We start from the raw sequence: 19,502 nt of genomic DNA on the forward strand, positions 1-19,502 counted from the left end.
ACATAAGATAAATACATAAATAAATGAAAGGCGCTTAGAAATTAAATGTATTATTATTAAATACATAAATAAATACAAATAAATAAATGACTGGGTAGATAAAAAAATGAATACACAACTACATAATCACATAAATAAATAAACAAATGGATGAATAAACAGATAAATAAATGAATTAAATAAATACATACATACATAAATAAAAGACTGGGTAGATACATAAACACATAAATAAATAGATAAATAAATGGATACATAATAATAGATAAATAGATGGATGAATAAATAAATAAATACATCAATAAATTAAATAAAGACATAAATACATACATGACTGGGTAGATAAATGAATACATAACTCCATAAAAACACAAATAAATAGATAAATATATATAAATAAATGGATAATATATATATATGGATAAATAAATATGAATGAATCATGAATGAATGAATGAATAAATAGATAATTAGATAAATAAGTAAATAGATAAATAAATAAATGACTGGGTAGATTAATAAATGAATACATAACTACACAAACACACCAATAGATAAATAGATAAACAAACAAACAAAAAATAAATAAATATCTGTATGTTTAGAGCGCAGACCAAGGGCAGTCGTTGATTTAAAAATAAAAAAATTAAACCACCGACCAACCGGATTCCAGTTTCTGATATTTTTTCCTTTCATAATTTTGTTGCTGTGAAATATGATTTTTTTTTTCTATTGTGAGACTAATAAAGGTTATCAAATTAAAATCTTAGGGGAGGTGATCTATTTTGAGCAACTTTCTAGGCTCACCTTAAGAATAATAATAAGTAATATAGTAATTTTTATAAATAATAAAGTAAATTTTTGGCATACTTTGCATTGGTCAAAGTTATTTGATTAAAAATAAAAATAAAACAATAATAAATATTATTATTATACATTACATTTTAAGCGCCTTTCAAAGCTATCAAGGACACTTTACAGCACAGGTGTCAAAGTCAAGGCCCGCGGGCCAAATCCGGCCCGCCACATCATTTTTTTTCGGTCCGCGAAAGCAAATCAAACTTGTTAAATTCCATGATGATTGCTAAAATCTGAGCCAAAATGTCATATTTTTGGATGTCAACCACAATAAAAGTTATTATTCTTGACTTGAGATTTGAAAACGAGTTATTCATTAATTTGCTGTGTGCTCTATATGTAATATTTGAAGGGATTTAAACATTCTAATGGATTCCCCAAATTCATAACGGCCCTCGAGAGGAAACCATAACGACAATGTGGCCTGCGGCAAAAAATGACTTTGACACCCTTGCTTTACAGTCAGACAAGCATAGGTACTATAATAAATAAAATACAATCGCAAATAGAATGCAATAAAATAAAATACAATTATAAATAGAAAAAAAGAGAGAAATCTACACAGAATGGTGACGTATCGTCAATAGGATGCTCCTCATGCTGCCAATATGGCTGCCATGTAGACATTACTCCCGAAAAAAAAGGTCAAAGGCACGGTCCACGCCGCGTTAGCGCGCGTCGCATCCTAGCATAAAATCTTACATCATAAAGTTCTCGTTTTATACCAACATGTGGGAGATATTTTTTTTTTCCTCCATAGATTTAAGAGCGCCGTAATGTGCCACGCCGACGCCAAAGACGACGTAACAGGCGTGAAAGCCTCGCGAGGATGCAGCCTAAACCGCTTAGCTCGGCACCAACGCGGCCCCCGTCGTTTATGCCGATGACACGGACGCGGCTTTGAAAGGTGGCGTAACCTCTGGCGTGCCAGATGCGCCTTGTCCGCCTGCCAATGTGTGATATGACCGACATCAACGGTGAGGAGGATCAAGCGAAGAGTCGAGGAAATGGAGGAAATCAAGAAATAAGCACGAGAGGGAAGTGGAGGAGGTGCGCCAAATCTCAAATGGGAGTGCGTCGCTTGAAAAAGAAAAAAAAAAAATCAATAGTTTCATTTTTGGCAAACAATTTCAAGCTCAAAAATTGGATGGCGTGAAGAAAGACAAACAAAAATATACCCATTTTTACAATTATGTTCATAGATTGCTATTTAAAAAATGTGGAATAATCTACCAAATGTGATTAAAATTGAATCATCAAGAAAGGAGCGTCAGTGCAGAAAAAAAAACCAACTGTGTCGCAGCTTGGAATTGAAGCGGATTTACAATGGACAGGAGATGTGAGACAATCTCTTTTTGTCAATGGATGCTACAGCTTTGTATTTGCTGTTAACATTTAGCTTGTAGGAGACGTGCACATTGCACCGTGACGTCCCTGATCCACTGGTGAAAAGGACGCTTAGATCCTCTCCTCTTACATCTCGAACTGCTTCATGCAACAAAGGAGGTGAAGGAAGTGCTAAAGACTGACTGTTTCTTTTGTGTTGTGTCATATTGATATTTTTTTTTGGTTTGTTCTTGACTTCAAGATGGCGCCGCGAGATTAGCTGCCTTTACAGCAGCTCCTGAATTTTGTTTTTGCCGCTGTGAAATGTAAATTTGTTCCCTGTGAGACAAATAAAGTAATCAAATCTGATTTTTTTTTTTTAAGTAAAACACATTAATCTTGCTTTCGAGCATGTCAGTTATTTGTGATTTTTGCTGCGTCCAATCTGGTGAGTGATATGGGTGCCAGCAAATGGCTGTCCGGATATGAAAATAGTCCCTGAAAAACGTTTAAGTGTTGTTAATTACTGGTGGAAATTTATCAAGTGTGGACAAGATAACACAAACAAATGCTTATAGAAAACACACACACACACATAGATGTGAAAAGGAGACACAGCGAACGCGTGCGGGCAGATTTAGAAGTGGAGATCAATGAGAAATGTAGAAATCAATGAAGTTAGCAGAGGGGAATCAATGGCGCCTAATCGGGATGCCGATGGCCCGAGTAAAAACAATTAAGAAGGAAGAAAAATGTTTAACCGCCATGAACCCGAGCGGTCAAGCACACGCGCACATACACACACACACATATATTCCTGTTTCAATGGTTTTGTGAGGTCCGGATAACTCCGGATAAGGAGTGAGGACCACCATTGCTGATAAGTTTAGAGAAGAACTAGTGTTACATTTGAACACTAAATGTCACCCCATTTCCCACTTCAACTTCTTTCAAAACAAAGAAATAAAAAGTGGACTTGATACTGGAATAACAGCAGGAGTGAGGTTTCTGAATGGGTACATTCAAAGTCCTCACCCCTGTGGTGAATTTGGTTAAAATATCATTTTACTTTTTGTGGTATGAACTTTTTCCTCTCATTAACCACGCACTCACATACATAAACACACACAGTGATAAAACATGTGTGTATCCAAGTGAAATGAAAATAAACACACAAAAAATCATTTTGGGTGAATTTGTGAGGACCTTTCTGAAACTTTAACAGATGCATATATAGACCCTCTTTAGAACGCCTTTAGAATGAAAAACTTGTGAGGACCGACAAAAAGGTCCTCGCTTGTCAAAAATGTCCTCACTACGTATGGTATAAAATGTTAGTGGTCCTCACAAGACAGGTCATACAAACACACACACACACACACACACACACACACACACACACACACAATGTTTATTCACTGCTAATCTTTGCAAAATATATTTTATTTTAATTATAATCTTCAGCACTGTGTTCATGTAAGAATTTGTATGTAGAATATTTGTTGATATTTTAATAAATAATAATAATAATAATAATCATATTTAATTTGCAAGTGCCTTTAAAATCACCCAAGGAGACCTTGGGTGATTTTACAATTAAAAGAAAAAATAAAATATATGTCAAGTAATTATAACAATATATATATGTATTTTCATTCATTTCATAATTGTATTTAATTTACTTTGATACTTCCGGGTTGAGTGAACACTGGCGCGTGTGGCTGCCGCTGCTCACCCGCAGAAAAAAATATTCTGTGACTGTAAAGTGTCCTTGAGAGTTTTGAAAGGCGCTTATAAATGAAAGATATTATTATTATATTAAAAATTACAAAAATAAACACACATTTAGCATATAATGTAATATAATGTTTAGCATATAATGGTAACTATTCAAAACATTACTTTTTCACAACTGGGTTTGTTTTTGGTGTTTAATCTTCATAACTATGGTTGAATGATTATTATGAATAAATACTATATATTTCCCTTCATGGTGTACGTTTGCGTGCACGCCGGCACGCGGGGTTGTGGCGGGGCCAATCGATAAGCAGGCAGGCTCACTTCCGACCCCGCGGCTGGCGGCGGCAGTGGCCAAATCTATGGGCTAGCCCAATAGCTCAAGTCCCCCGTGTGGATTAGCAAAGCGTCGACTAATCAGGGAGTTTAGCCAACGCGACACGACGCCTCTTAACCTATCGATACGACATCATCCACGAGGCTGGTTTGGAAAGCCCTCCCCCAAATCTATTTCAACACCACCCCACTGTAACAATGAAACGTTCGAATTAGCCCATGCTAATTTGTGTTAGCCCATCTGCAGGAGATATCATTTTAGAATTGATATACAGTATGAATATTTTTTTAACTCATTCACTGATATTCACAAATTTATTAGGGAATTGAAAATATGACATAGAGCGCCATTCCCAAATTTGTTCAGGTTTAGTTTTTTCACGCTTGGGTGCCGATAAAGCGCTATCCGTAGCTAGCCAAACTATTTCCATATATAAGGCGCACTGGAGTATAAGGTCAATGAATTTAATGAACGTTTTTCAAATATAATACAGTGATACCTTGGCTTACGAATTTAATTGGTTCCCAGACAGTGTGTAAGGTGAAAAGTGTGTATCACAAAAAATAATTTCCCATAGGAAACCTTTAAAATAAGAATAATCCGTTCCCAGGTCCCCATGATACATTATTTTCTACTTTCTAATTTTCTAAGCCTTAAAACTACACAATATATACCTTATTTTATGTATAATAAATGTGCTATGGTATGATAATTAAAGAAATAAACTGTACTGTATAATAAAGTGGTTTTATTTAACTTTGTCATGGTCGTTGATGGCTTGATGGAATGGAGTGGCCGCTTTCATCAGCATTAAACACTTGATGAGGAACGTAGCCTTCTTCTTTCACCATCTTGAGGAATGATCCCTTGTAGGTGCTTTCCATGCCATAATTTTATCTTGTTCTTCATCAACTGTGTTCTGTTTAGCTGGGTTGCTTTTTGCATCAAGTGCAACTTTTGTTCGTAACTCGAATGTTCATAAGTAGGGTGAGCGTCTGTAGTTGGAAGACTTATTGTGGCTCAATACGACTTCACATATAAGGCGCACCTGCGTATAAGGCGCAGGGTCATCATTTTGAAGAAAATCAAGGCATTTGGGTGTGTTTTATACAGCGGGAAAATATGGTGTATAAGGTACACAAAAGGCTCATTCAGCGATGAGGGAAAGTACGGAGGATAAAAAGCAGCATGTAATTATCAATGTTCATTTCCATGAGCCTGTCTATTGTCCATTTTGGTGCGTTTGACTTTTCGGGGATTGTTATTCGGATTGAAAACGGAGGAATCAAAAGTAGAATGGATATACAGTAAAGTCTCATTATATCGATATTCAAGGGAGTCCGAAAAAATATCGATATAACCGGGACTATCGATATATCCGACCCTGTTTGCATGTAATTTTCTCCGTGCGTGCATAGAAATAGTATCGATATAACCGGGACTATCGATATATCCGATATCGATATAACGAGACTTTACTGTATATATATAGAGAGAGATGTATATATTTGTTTTTAACAAGTATTTGAGGCTATAATCCAAAATAGGCAAAGTGATGCAACAATGCGACGGAGGAGGCGGATAAAGGCGGGCCTCCCACACACGCAGGCCGGATTAAGAAACATATGCAGTCGAGTAGTCAAGGATTAAGGGGTGAGGGAGAGCGTAGAAACGGAGAAGAAGAATGTGAGAAGGGGGGGGGGGGGTACGGTAAGGGAGGAGGGGTCTCGACCAGTTGGATTTCCAGCCCCCCTTGCTTTTTTTTTATCTTGCCTCCTCTATTTCAACCTCCTCCTCCTCATATTCACCTTCCGTCTTTTGAAGCAGCGCACGGCAGATGAGTGAGGATGGCCCAAGGAGGAGTCGGGATCGGACTATTTGCTGGATTCTGTAAATCACAAAGAGAAAATCAGTGCTGAGAATTAAAAAAGCCAGGTCAATAAATGATTGGATCATTGATATTAGACGGATATTGGCGAAAAAATAAATAAAAACAGACAGAAAAAAATGATTTTACTGTGGAATTAAATGTATGTAGAGACAAAGAGTACATACAGTATAATGTAAATTCTTAGTTGGGACAACTGCATTGTCACAGATTTTAGACTGGATATTTTCAATATTAATGTGACCTTAGAACTGACATATTTTGTATTCAATAATTCTTTGTCTTCACGTCAAATAATATTGTAAGACGTGATTTTTTTTTATTAAAAAAAAAATCCCAGTCAATATTTTTATTAGTTTTTGTGCTAAAACATACATACAATGATCATAATTTCAGAAATTATAATTTTGAATAAAATATGGATAAAATATGGATGACTGAATGTGCTCTATGAATTATTTCAAACACTATTTTGGAAACACCCAAAATAAAATGGTCAAGAGTAATTTTTTAGCTTTGTTTAAAAAAAAAAAAATCACAATTACATTTATTGGAGATGAGAACATGGAGACATTTTTTTTAATTTTTAATAACCAATATCTGAATTCTTTTAATATCAAGGTCAAAATTAAAATATGCCATCTCACGCAGTATTGATTTTTGGTATAAATATACATTAAAAATCATTGTAGTTTCTCCTCCATCTGTCCTTTTGCTTCATTTTTCAGGGTACATCGTGAACAACACACACACACACACACGAACACGTGACCTTTGAGGTCAACCCTTGGTGGATGAGGTCAGACGTCTGGGATGGTGCTAACCTTTGACCTGGAGGGCACAACTGCTCGCTGACATTTTAAGCAGTTGGACAACAGTCACTCACGAGTGTGTGTGTGTGTGTGTGTTCTCGTTTGCGCCCACCGGTGGGGACATCAACCTGACTGCACGCAGACCGGTGGGGACTCATGTACCCGTGGGGACCTAAAATGAGGTCCTAAAATCACATCTCTGTGAGTTTCATAAAATACATTTTTTTCATGTTTGAAATTGGGTTCCCACGGGTCAAATCTTTTGCACACCTCGTCCCCACCATGTGGCAAAAACGTGTGTGTGTGTGTGTGTGTGTGTGTGTGTGTGTGTGTGTGTGTGTGTGTGTGTGTTGTCAGGTTGCTTTCCAAGCGACCAGGTCAAGCCGCTTGTTGCCTCCACCGCTGTCAAAGAACAAGGCCGCAACATTATTGATCAAGTCGGAAGCAATCGATGGATGCGCTACCCAAGCTTCATAATTATCCGGGGGTTAATATCTCATTAACAGCTATTATCGCCACGGCGACAGGCGGTCAGAAACACGCATGTGACAATTCCGAACCCGCGTCACACGCGCGGGTTAGGAGGATTACTGGAAATCAATGCAGAAGCAGTTAGTTTTCCTGCCCCGATCCCGAGTCAAACATCGCGGGACTTTCACTGATGTCACAGAAAAGATGTGTGTGTGTGTGTGTGTGTGTGTGTGTGTGTGTGTGTGTTTGGTGAATTGGGCAGATTTCAGTGTTATTCGGAGAGTAGTTGGTAAATCAGTTGGTTATTAAGTCAACTAAATTGAGTGGTTGGTTTATTGGGGTGTAAATTGTGATAGGTTGCCAAATTATTAAGTGAACTTTTTTTTTAAAATATACAGTGATACCTTGGTTTATGAACTTTTCGGTTTACGCACGTTAAATTTATGAAAATTTTGGCAAAACCTTACAAAACCTTGGCATGCAAACTATTTTTCGGGACACACACGGAGCTGCCACAATGAGTGATGTGTCGTTCGCAAACGAGCCCGTTCTCCTAACAAGAAAATGGCAGACGGCTTGTTTTAGTCCTCTATTCGCCGCCCCCAGTCGTCGGTTAAAGCCACGTGATAGGTCAAGAACGCAGCAGTGAGTGGGGGTGGTTTAAACATTAAAGAGACAGGCAGACGACAAAGAGAGAGTGACAAAATGGATACACAACAGTTAATTTTGGACTTGTTTCAACTTTGATAGTTCAAAGGCAGAGTGTAGACTGCAAGGTTAAAATTCCCCATCAATCAGGCTCAATTTGAAATGAAAAGACAAGCAAGAGAAGCAGCTATTAATGATGTGTCTAGTGTTTCTGCTTGCATCTGTTGCAATTTCACAACTTCCAAGATGGACAACCCAGAGCTCCTTGAGACACTTTTTGCACAAAGCTATCCATTCCATCAAGCCATCAGCGACCATCACAAAGGTAAATAAAATGACTTTATTATACAGTAAAATTTATTTCTTTAATACTACCGTAGCACATTTATTATACATAAAATAATGTCTATTTTGTGTAGTTTGAAGGCTTAGAAAATTAAAAAGTAGAAAATTATGTTTTTGAGGACCTGGGAACGGATTATTCTCATTTTAATGGCTTCCTATTGGGAATTAATTTTTAGGATACACACTTTTCACCTTACACACTCTGCCTGGGAACCAATTAAGTTCGTAAGCCAAGGTATCACTGTGATTCTGATGATCTCGCCAACATCAAAGATTGACAAAATGAAGAAAGAAGCATTTTTTGGAATAAAAGAGAAATATCCTGGATAAAGTCCAGTTGATCTTATTCAACTTGGTGAGATGATTGTGCTAATCTATCCATTTGGAAAACACACACACACAAGAGCGAGCAAGCAACAAAAAAGAAGCATACTTGGAGGCGTTATCAGTTCATGTGGTCCGCAGTGGTGGTGGGGTTATGAGGGTGTTTGGGGACAGAATCAGCAGGACTGTTCCGCTTATCAGCCAGCAGACACTCTGATCCTTATTATCCACGGAGGAGGAGATGCTATTAAACAACTGGACTGGCTGGAACACAAGTTTCTCATGTTATTCATTCATTTGGTTTGAAATTTAACAGTGATCAGTCAAGCTATTAACCGTTAAATAAACATGACAGAAGAATGATCGCATTATGCAACGAAATAAACAAATATTTTTACGAGATTAACCTCAAAACACGTTCAAAAATAGCCTATAGTTTTGACTTTTAATTTATGACTAACAATGCAAAGTGTTTTCCTACAATTGGTATAAAGCAACAAATACGCTAAAGGGTGATTTTAATCGTCTTTCATTTAAAGATGTTGCTTGTACTTCCCAACATTTCACTATTATGCATAAAATTACTCCACAAATTAGCTGCAAACTTCGTTCTATTGTGGGTGTTTTGCTGAGCTAATTTGATTTCAATAAACGAGCTATATCAAAGCTGTGGCATTAATATTGGTCGAAATCAAATAGAAAAATAACGTTAAGTTAAACAATGTCAAGGTGCATCGAGATGAGCCACGGGTGGCTAAATACGATTAGCTTCACTTAAAAAAACACGATGAACTCGATCGTTGTTTGATTTTAAAATGCTTTGGTGTGTGTTATTTTACAGAAAAAAATGAGCTGTCGTGGCAGTTGAAGGCGCATTTTCTTAGAAATTTGATTATCGATTGTCGACTGAACGGTTTCTAACACGTGCCATAATGACGATTTAATTTTTAAGTGGGCCTGCATCCGATGGCTTTCGGGGCTTTTTTACGTCAAGATGTCATTAAATTCAGCCGGGGTGTCATTAAATACAAACCGGCCTCACCTAGTACTCGATCGTGGGGGGAGGATGAATGAATGGGTGGATGGATGGAGGATGGATGGACGGTCAAAGCCAGAAAAGGATTGGCGATTGAGTGTAACGAACGAGTGGCAGTAATGGCCGGTCTAGCTGACCTGTGACGTCACCGCAGAGAGGTCACCCTCACCCCAGGAAGCTGAAGCGAGAAGAAAAATCAATAAAATAAAATTCAAGAAAAGTCAGCATGTCAACGCTGAAAACACAATAACGTCGTTGTCATTGTCCTTGTTTTATTTTTTAAAGCACGTTCGTTGCGTTTAGAATCCACACAGCTGCATTTAAAAAAAACACATTTTTTTTTTCTCCAGAAGCTCACAAATTGTAAGATTACCAGACACGATTGAATTCAATAACATTCTCGTTACAAATAGTCATGTCAATTTTGTGTGCACAGGCAAGAAAATCCCACAATTTAGTTTTTTTGTTAAAATTTTCGCTCATAAAATAAAATACAATGCTCATATCTACACCTGACGGTTTTTTGCGTTTTTATTGTCGTCTTGGACTAAGTGGTCTCAACAAAAAAAAATCTGTAAATGAAAATTCAACAAGGATAAATTGTTTCATGTTTGACTAAAAAAAATCACATTTCCTTACTGAACCATAAACTCGTATTAACTAACATATTTGTATTTTATTCATAAAAATTTATGTGTTTATACGAAGAAAATAGGTGGATTTTATTTTAACAGGTTACGATTGTGTCGTTAACATGTGCTTCAAACGTTGCGTTCAAAAACATTAAAGAAACAATAAATACATTTCCTTACAATGTGGTCATTTGTCAGTGTATAAAACGTCGATAAAATTGAAACATATTTTGCAGCAATCAATTGAACGTCGCATTCGTTTATCTGTCGTTTTAGCGTCTTTAAATACTATAACCAACACGCATAAGCTAAACATGTTGAATCGATAATAAATCTTTCGAAAATGAAGCAGCGAAGCACGACAAAAAGAGGAAAACCACGTGCAGCGTCTACGGGAGACGCTACGCCGGCGCGCGCGCCCGTGGATCAATAGCTGGGCGCGCGCAGCCTCTCAATCGATTTGTCATAATGAACTCACGTCTTGTCGGTATCGATTTCCGCACCCGGGCAGCTCATTAAATAAAGTCGTCATTCGAGAACAATTACAGTCAGTCGGCATGAATAGATCACGCGTGGGAAGCACAACGATGTGTATGCAAATGAGCTCGGGATTTGTTTTTAAATCATAAGAATAAACGCAAATATGAGAATGAAAAGCAGCAATCCAATAGTGATAGATGGGAGGAGGTGAACGCGGATATTTGGCGAATTGTTCAGATGGTTTCAATTGATTCCCCATAATATAGAGTTTCATTTTTTTGCCCTGGTCCTTGAACGTATCATACAAAGTTTATATGATACGTTCAAGGACCAGGGCAAAAAAAAATTAAAGCATTTAAAATATTGAAATAAAATGTTTTTTTTGGACCTGTGTCTGAACATCGTATCATTTATTCACCTTGTTAAGAACCAACACAAATGAAATATTAAAGTGACATTGTTGTTGAATGTTGGCACACACGTCAATTGGTGCATATGCAAAAATAAATACATAAATAAGTGAATGAATAAATAATGAACAAAATTAATATATATAAATAATAATAATAATAATAATACTAATAATTAAATATTTATATTATAATTAAATATTATTATAATAATAAAAATAATATAGAAATAAATGACTAAAATGAATGCTTTAATGAATGAATGAATCATTAAAAAAAATAAAATATATGAATAAATAAATGACTAAAATAAATGCATTAATGAAGACATAAATAAATAAATGAAATCAATGCACGAATGAATGAATACATCAAGAATCATAAATAAATAAAGAATAAATATAATTTTAAAAAGCTCACTAAAATAATAGAAACATGCATAAATAATTAATCAAGTTAAAAAATATATATATATAAATATATGACAAAACGAATGCATAAACAAATGAATAAACAATAAAAAATAATATCTAAATAAATATAGAAATAAATGACTAAAATGAATGCATTATTGAATGAATAATTAAAAAAACAAAATAGAAAAATATATATGAATGACTAAAATAAATGCATTCATGTATGAATAATAAATAAATAAATACATAAATAAACGCAAATGCAAATAAAAAAATAAAATCAATTCACGAATGATTGAATACATAAATAATCATAAAGAGTAAATATAATTTTAAAAAGCTCACTAAAATAATAGAAACAACAATTTATGTGACATAATGCGGTGCAAAATATTCAAATGTTTCATCTGATTAATTTGAATACAAAACATCCAGTTGCATGAGTATACATATCGCATTAGGCTATTGTGTTAGAGTTGACATTGAAAAAAGATATCAAATAAAACAATAAATCAGTTGACATAGTTTTGATTTCATAGATACATTTTTTTTCTTCCCATGATATAAAATTTTATGCTTCCATCTTCTATTAACATTAAATCCATGTGCTTCCATGTTTCTGCATCAGAGGATGAGATAGCCAGATGATGTAAAGAACCATATGAGAAAAATAAAATATCTAAAAGAACAAGAACTCTGTCCGGAAGCTGTGAAGATGAGTGGACAACAGGATGAGAAAACCAAAAGGATGAGAGGATTAGTGGATGAGAGGATGAGAGGACCAGACGTGCATACGAGAAGTCACAAGAGGCCGAGAACAAAAAAAAAATACAGGAGGGAAAAAAAAGAAGAAGGAGGAGGAGGACAAAGAAGAGGCGAGGCGGGAGGGTATCTTGAATTAAATGCTGCGAGGCCTCGTGTCCTCGGCACGTGCTGCCGAGGACCCCCCCCCCCAATCACCACCACCACCACCACCGGAGAAGAAAAGGAGCCGTGGCCCATCTGGACTTTTGCAAAGAAAAGACATTAGGAAAAGGGAGGGAGAAAAATAATCAAAGATTTGAAGGAAAACGGAAATCATTGGAAACAAAAGGAAGATACGTTGAGAAAAGAAAAGTGACAAAAGGAAGAAAAGGAAAATAAAAAGCAACAAAAGAGAAAAAGAAAAACAAGTGACTAGAAAAAGCACACAGAGGCGGAACAAAGAATTTAAAAAAAGGACTCGAATGAAAAGATGGAACGGGAAAAAGGAGGAAAAAAAAGCAAAAGAAAAGAAGAACAGAGGTGGAGAAACAGGACAAGAATGGACAAAGCAAAACGCAAGCATGGAAAAGAAAAAAAAAAGGAAGCAAGAAATGAATCAAAGGAAAACAAAGGACTGTCACACTTAGCAAGATGGTGGTGGTGGTGGTGAACCCCAAAAATGCAGGCCGGAAGGTGTTTTTGACAAAATGTATGAAATAAAGTAATCGGAACAAAAAGGTCCAAAGTAGCAAACAAAACCATGAATCAAACATCACAAGCGGAAAACAAACCTGACAGGGTGAAACAAACGATGACCCGACACTGAATGGTCGTGCCGTAGGGTCCTTTTAACTGCCACTGATTAAAACGACGTCACACCTGTACAGTTGCAGGCGGGGCCCGACAGCGCAGCCTGTTGGTCGAAAAACCGAATCGACGACTCAAAAAGACACAACCAAAGTTGCCTCATGCTTGAGATGAAACCAAAACTGGACAAATGCGTGAAATTGAGTCGGTGGTTGCTGACGATACAGACACTCCCCAACTTACGAACGAGATACGTTCCGAACAGTTGTTTGTAAGGTGAATTCGGTCGTAAGTTGCTTTAGTGCTATATTTTACCAATAAGTGTTTGTAAAATGAGTTCAAGTGTCCCAAAAGTACTTCAAAATGACCTCGGAAATGACGAGTTTCAGAAGGTCCCGCCCACTTGTTCGTGATGTCACGCCAGGACAGGACGTCATGCCTTGCTCTAGAATCGAAACAATGGCTTCAGATTCGGAGAAGATGTAAAATGGCTTCAAATGACTTCTACTGAGCATATTTTACAAAGATTCCACCGCATATAGCTATATTTTACGTTTCAAGACTCGTGTTGAATATTCCGGAAGTCTTGTTTTTGAGTGACGAGGCCGTACGTGACGTCACTGAAGGAACGCCCCTGACCGAAAAAAAAAAAGACTTTAAATCTAATCAGAATCATTTTTTTAGAGTGCATTTTTTCAGTGCATGATTACTAGCTAGAAATTGTACAACAGATGAATAGAATTACAGTAAAGTCTCGTTATATCGATATTCTCGGGAGTCGGAAAAAAATATCGATATAACCAGACTATCGATATATCCGATCCTGCGGCATGTAAATTTTCTACTTGCGTTCATAGAAATAGTATCGTAATAAGCAGTACTATCGATATAACCGATATAGATATCATGAGACTTTACTGTATGTGTTTACATTTTGATATCAAATAATTTGTCGTCGCTATCAAATACAGCGGTTACTACAGTGAACAGCATATTAGGTTACAAGTTATCATTTGATTTGCGCACGAAAGGGTTAATATTATCATCATTAATGGGTGACTGACTTTTCGTGTCTTCTCCGGTTTGACGAAAAATAATTACATGAAAAGAGCACAAGTGAACCCCCCCCCCCACCCCTTTCTGCTAACCACCACCACACAAAAAAACACCGTCCCCCTTTTCCCTTCAGGACCCCTCCCCATGACCCCGCGACCTAGGCGCCATGGCAACCCCCTGACCCATCCTGCCGTTGCTGTGGTAACAACCTTGGATGGAGCTCGTCTGACCACCACACACACACACACACACACACACACACACATATATATAGCCCCTCTCCCCACCAAGGCGAGGCGAAGCGATCGATATTCTATCACACAGAACAGTGGAGCGAGAGAGAGGAGGCCACGGGCCAGCCAGATTACTGGGGGGGAGGCGAGGAGCTGAAGGGGTGAAGGGGAATAGGGGGGTGGGGATGGGGGTCTTGACAAAAAAAAAAAGAAGGTACATGCATGTGTGTGTTGGTAGCAGGGAGGAAAGGGTTTTAGAGGCGGTAGAAGAGGGAAAGATGTGTGTGTGTGTGTGTGTGTGTGTGTGTCATCAGGTAGGTGGGAGATTGAAAGGTGGCGGGGTGGAGGGGGGGGGGGGTCTCAAGGTGTTTGTGTTGCTGTCTAATTTTCGACTTGAAAATGTCCGATTTTTTTTAAAATCGCGCTTATTCGAACTGTCCGTATGTCAGCAAATAATTGTATCTAATATCTAATAAGCATTGTTATCTTTCCCAAAGTGTACATGTTCTAAAAGGCTAAAATGTATCATTAAATCGCTTGAGTTGTATTACTTTGAAATAGTTATATTTATTTTTAAGGACAGTTTGATAATAATAATATTATTATTATTATTATTATTATTATTATTATTATTATTAATAATAATAATAATAATAATAATAATAAAAATAATTTGCAAGTGCCTTTCAAATCACCCAATGGCACTTTACATAATTAAAAGAACAAATAAAATATATAAATAATATATAAATAATATATGAATAATACATGAATAATACATAAATACATAAGCAATAGATAATAATAATAATAATGCTAAATATATAATAGTGTGTAGAAAATAAGCATTTTATTAATAATAATAATAATAATAATAATAAATTTCATGAAATGGATTATTAGCATTCACTCAACCCAAAAGAAATTCAAACTGATATAAAGCTAGTTAGCAAGCTATGAGCTAGCCAGTTATTAAATTTGTTGTTAAATGTTACATTCGTCAAGCTATTTTTTCATATTTTTGACATTTCATTTCTTTTTTTCAATTAGTATTTTTTTTCTTGAAAATATATATCAACGACGTGAGGTAATACAGTATTTGTCATTCTTCTCAGAGGATAAAGACCATACGCATGCCTACGAGCATTCTTTATCTTTTTTTGTTATTTTTAGTCTTGTTATTGTTACCTAATCACTCATGATGGCTTGTGTCACCATGGAGACAAGAATGGACACATTGCGACCTTGCCGTTCTTCGACGTCTCAGTCCCGAGTCCTGAATTAAGTGTGTATACCTGTGAGTGTGTGTGTGTGTTTGTGTAGAACAAGAGAGAGGAATCAAGACAGAAGAGGTGACCTATGTCCTCACTTAGAGGTGTGTGCGCAGCACCACTCACTTGCTCCGTGAGCCTTGTAATAGTATTCATGAAACACACACACGCAGGCACGGACACACACACACACACACACACACACACACACACACACACACACACACACACACACACACACACACACACACACACACACACACACACACACACACACACACACACACACACGCAGTGGTGTGAAGTGAAAGCGTCCAACCTGAAGCTGCTTCTCATGCTTGTTTTCTCAACTCTCACGACCGCATTCTGATCAGCTACAGGTCCAGACTGTTCACCATCTGTGGAGCGTGCACACACACACACACACACACACTTTCCCAAAAATATCCCCCCCAAAAAAAGTATCCCAAAAATTAATTTCCCATAGGAAACCATTAAAATGAGAATAATCCGTTCCCAGGTTCCCATAAAACATAATTTTCTACTTTTCTAAGCCTTAAAACTACACAAAAAATACCTTTTCTTATGGATAATAAATGTGCTGTGGTATTATAATTAAAGAAATAAACTGTACTGTATAATAAAGTTGTTTTATTGACCTTTGTGATGGTCGTTGATGGCTTGATGGAATGGAGTGGCCGCTTTCATCAGCATTAAACACTTGATGAGGAACTTAGCCTTCTTCTTTCACCATCTTGAGGAATGATCCCTTGTAGTGTACAGATGGCTTGTGCGGGTTATTTGTGTAGCCTGATTGATGGGATATTTTAACCTTGCAGTCTACACTCTGCCTTTGAACTATCAAAGTTGAAACTCTCTCACTGTCGTCTGCCTGTCTCTTTAATGTTTAAACCACCTCCTCTCACTGCTGCTTTCTTGACCAATCAGGTGGCTTTAACCGAAGACTGGGGGCGGGGAATAGAGGACAAAAACAGTCGGCTGCCATTTTGGTGTTAGAAGAATGGGCTCGTTCGCGAATGACACATCACTCATTGTGGCAGCTCCGTGCGTATCCCGAAAAATAGTTCGTAAACCAAGGTAAAATTTTCAGCAATTTAACGTTCGTAAAACTGAAAAGTTCGTAAGCCAAGGGGTTCGTAAACAGAGGTATCACTGTATTACAATGTTTGTCCATTGTGATCTCATCATTTTAATGTAGAGTCTTGTACTCACCTTACAACTCAATAGACAATCGTGCAGAAGACGACGGAAAATCCGAGGAAGTTGATCGGTCGAAAGGTTCCTCTGTGAAGTCTCGCGAGAGGTCAAAAAGGCATTCACGCATATATATATTGGCGAACATTTGTAAAGATAAAACGCCAGGAAACGGCAAGACGCCCGTAACAACTGTTCACAGCGTTTATTTTCTATGTTAATGACACAAAAACAAAATGGAGAGCAAAGTGAAAAAAAGGAGATTGTCTCCTTTGTTTTTCTTTTTTTTTTTTTTTGTGCTGCTGTTTCCACAGGTAAAGTCATTGTCTTGCTCCACTGATTAACATTATGAGCGAAATCTTTTTTTATCAGGATGCACAAGGGTTTCTTTATTTTATTTTATTTTATTTTATGTTATTAATCATAACAGAGGGAGAAAGAAAAGAAGTTGGGCAAAGTGTGGCTCGTCTAATATTTGCTCCATTTATTTAGTCGGACAGTTGTTGCACTCCCCGAGTTTACTCACCGTGTTAGAATTTGTGAAATAATGACAATATGAAGAAAAGCACCAGTTTTTTTTTTATAATTGCTACTTTTTGTTTTATGGTTGTGCTTTTCTATAATGCTTCACAGTTGCGAATCGTATTAAATAAATACGTAAATACAGTAAAGTCTCGTTATATCGATATCGGATATATCGATAGTACCGGTTATATCGATACTATTTCTATGCACGCACGGAGAACATTACATGCAAACAGGGTCGGATATATCGATAGTCCCGGTTATATCGATATTTTTTCGGACTCCCTTGAATATCGATATAACGAGACTTTACTGTATATAAAAGAAATGTCTTATAAGTCATCATCTTTTCAGCTTTAACTTGTGTGCTAAAGTGTATTTACCAAACATTTGTGCTGTATATTTAATTCGGTTAATTTCATGGAATTAAAACAATTTTGTTGAAAAAAAAATTAAAAAACTAAATTTAAAAAAAATGAACATTTCAGTTGGATATATATATTTTTTGTAATTAAAACATAAAACGCTTATTTTCCACAAACTAACCTATTATGTATTTATTATTTATTGCTTATGTATTATTTATGTACAATTGCGTATTGTTTATGTATTATGTATTAATTATGTGCTTATTTATTATGTATTTATGATGTATTTCTTCTTCTTTTCCTTTCGGCTTTTCTCAGGGGTCGCCACAGCGAATCAGTCCTCCATTTTCAGAGGTTTGATTCGCATGTATTTATTATTTATTATTTATTATGTATGTATTATTTACTTGTTATTTATGCATTATTTATTACGCATGTATTTATTATTCATTTATTATTGATTTATTTTTTAAAATTAATTATTTAATTTCTTTCTTTTCAACCCAGTGACAAATTTGCCGGCCCGGTTGTCCTGTTTGAAAAATCAAAACTGTGTCACTTGAGCGTCAACGTTTGCCCACCCCTGTGGTGGTTTGTTTCACAAGGACAGCGCACGGTATTCACAAACAAGACAAGCATCAAGACATTAAGACAAGTAGGGAAAGCACGGAGTGGGGGGTGGGGGCAAGTTTGACAGCTGAAGAGGAAGAGGAAGGAGAGACGATGTGATTCGTCGGGTGTGGATGAAAACAAGCAGCTCATAAACTCAATCACAAATCGAAATATTGAGAAAAAAAAACAACAAAAGCAATTTTGCTGCCTGTTTAAAAAAAACCAAGCAGATTGAATTCTGTGGAGGAGGAGGTGATCGATAAGGTATGTAGGGTGGGGGGGGGGGGGGGGGGAGTGTTAACCAGTCTACTACTATGCTGCCCACGTTGGAAATAAACCAAAAAATATAATAAAAGCAGTGTCTGAAACTCATGACGAAAAGTTAGCGGACACCAGGGGGCGAAAAGCCACGTGGACTCCTCTTTCTAAGCACCTTTCAAAACTCTCAAGTACACTTTACAGTCACGGTATAATCCGAAGCACGAAACAGGCTTCTGATTGGCTGACGTGCCGAGTATGCAAAACGAACGTTTGTTTGGCAATTTGCATACTCGGCACGGCAGCCAATCAAAAGTCTGTTTCATACTTCTTTGAAGGTGTCTGATGTTTCACTCCTCATCCGAAAAGCTTTGTCAGCTAACTAAAATTTTGCTGGTAACTCTGGCCCTATATAGCCCTAATGTCCAGAGGTGGCAATGTCAGACCTCTGCTTTGATAGGTCTCTGCTCTAATCTGATTACTTCTTTTGTCTTGACTGATTACGTTCTATGACTGACCTGGATTGCCCCGTTCGCCCTGGTATCACCTCATCAGCATGCCTTAGCCTATGTGGTAACGATCTAAGAATTCTGTTGGAAGCACGATCCAAATTGAACCTCAACGAACGTTCGTTTGGCAATTTGCATACTCGGCTATACCGTGACTGTAAAGTGTACTTGAAAGTTTTGAAAG

The 19,502-nt window shown here is 36.9% G+C and overlaps 1 long non-coding RNA gene across 2 annotated transcripts; it reads right to left on the minus strand.

Moving 5' to 3' along the window:
• Positions 1-585: 585 nt before the first annotated feature.
• Positions 586-19,500, minus strand: LOC148883125 (uncharacterized). Of its 2 annotated transcripts, none has more exons than XR_016118649.1 (5): positions 16,151-19,500; positions 9,789-9,960; positions 8,856-9,010; positions 6,067-6,146; positions 586-1,938 (listed from the first exon to the last, which is right to left on the minus strand). It is a non-coding gene; the product is annotated as an uncharacterized LOC148883125 (long non-coding RNA). The 2 variants fall into 2 exon arrangements; XR_016118650.1 differs by lacking the exon at positions 586-1,938 and adding an exon at positions 4,636-5,306.
• Between the last annotated feature and the right edge of the window lie 2 nt (positions 19,501-19,502).

The sequence above is a fragment of the Hippocampus bargibanti genome, linkage group LG20 (assembly GCF_051943395.1).
Source record: "Hippocampus bargibanti isolate YZ-2025 linkage group LG20, ASM5194339v1, whole genome shotgun sequence".
In the NCBI taxonomy this organism is placed as follows: domain Eukaryota; kingdom Metazoa; phylum Chordata; class Actinopteri; order Syngnathiformes; family Syngnathidae; genus Hippocampus; species Hippocampus bargibanti.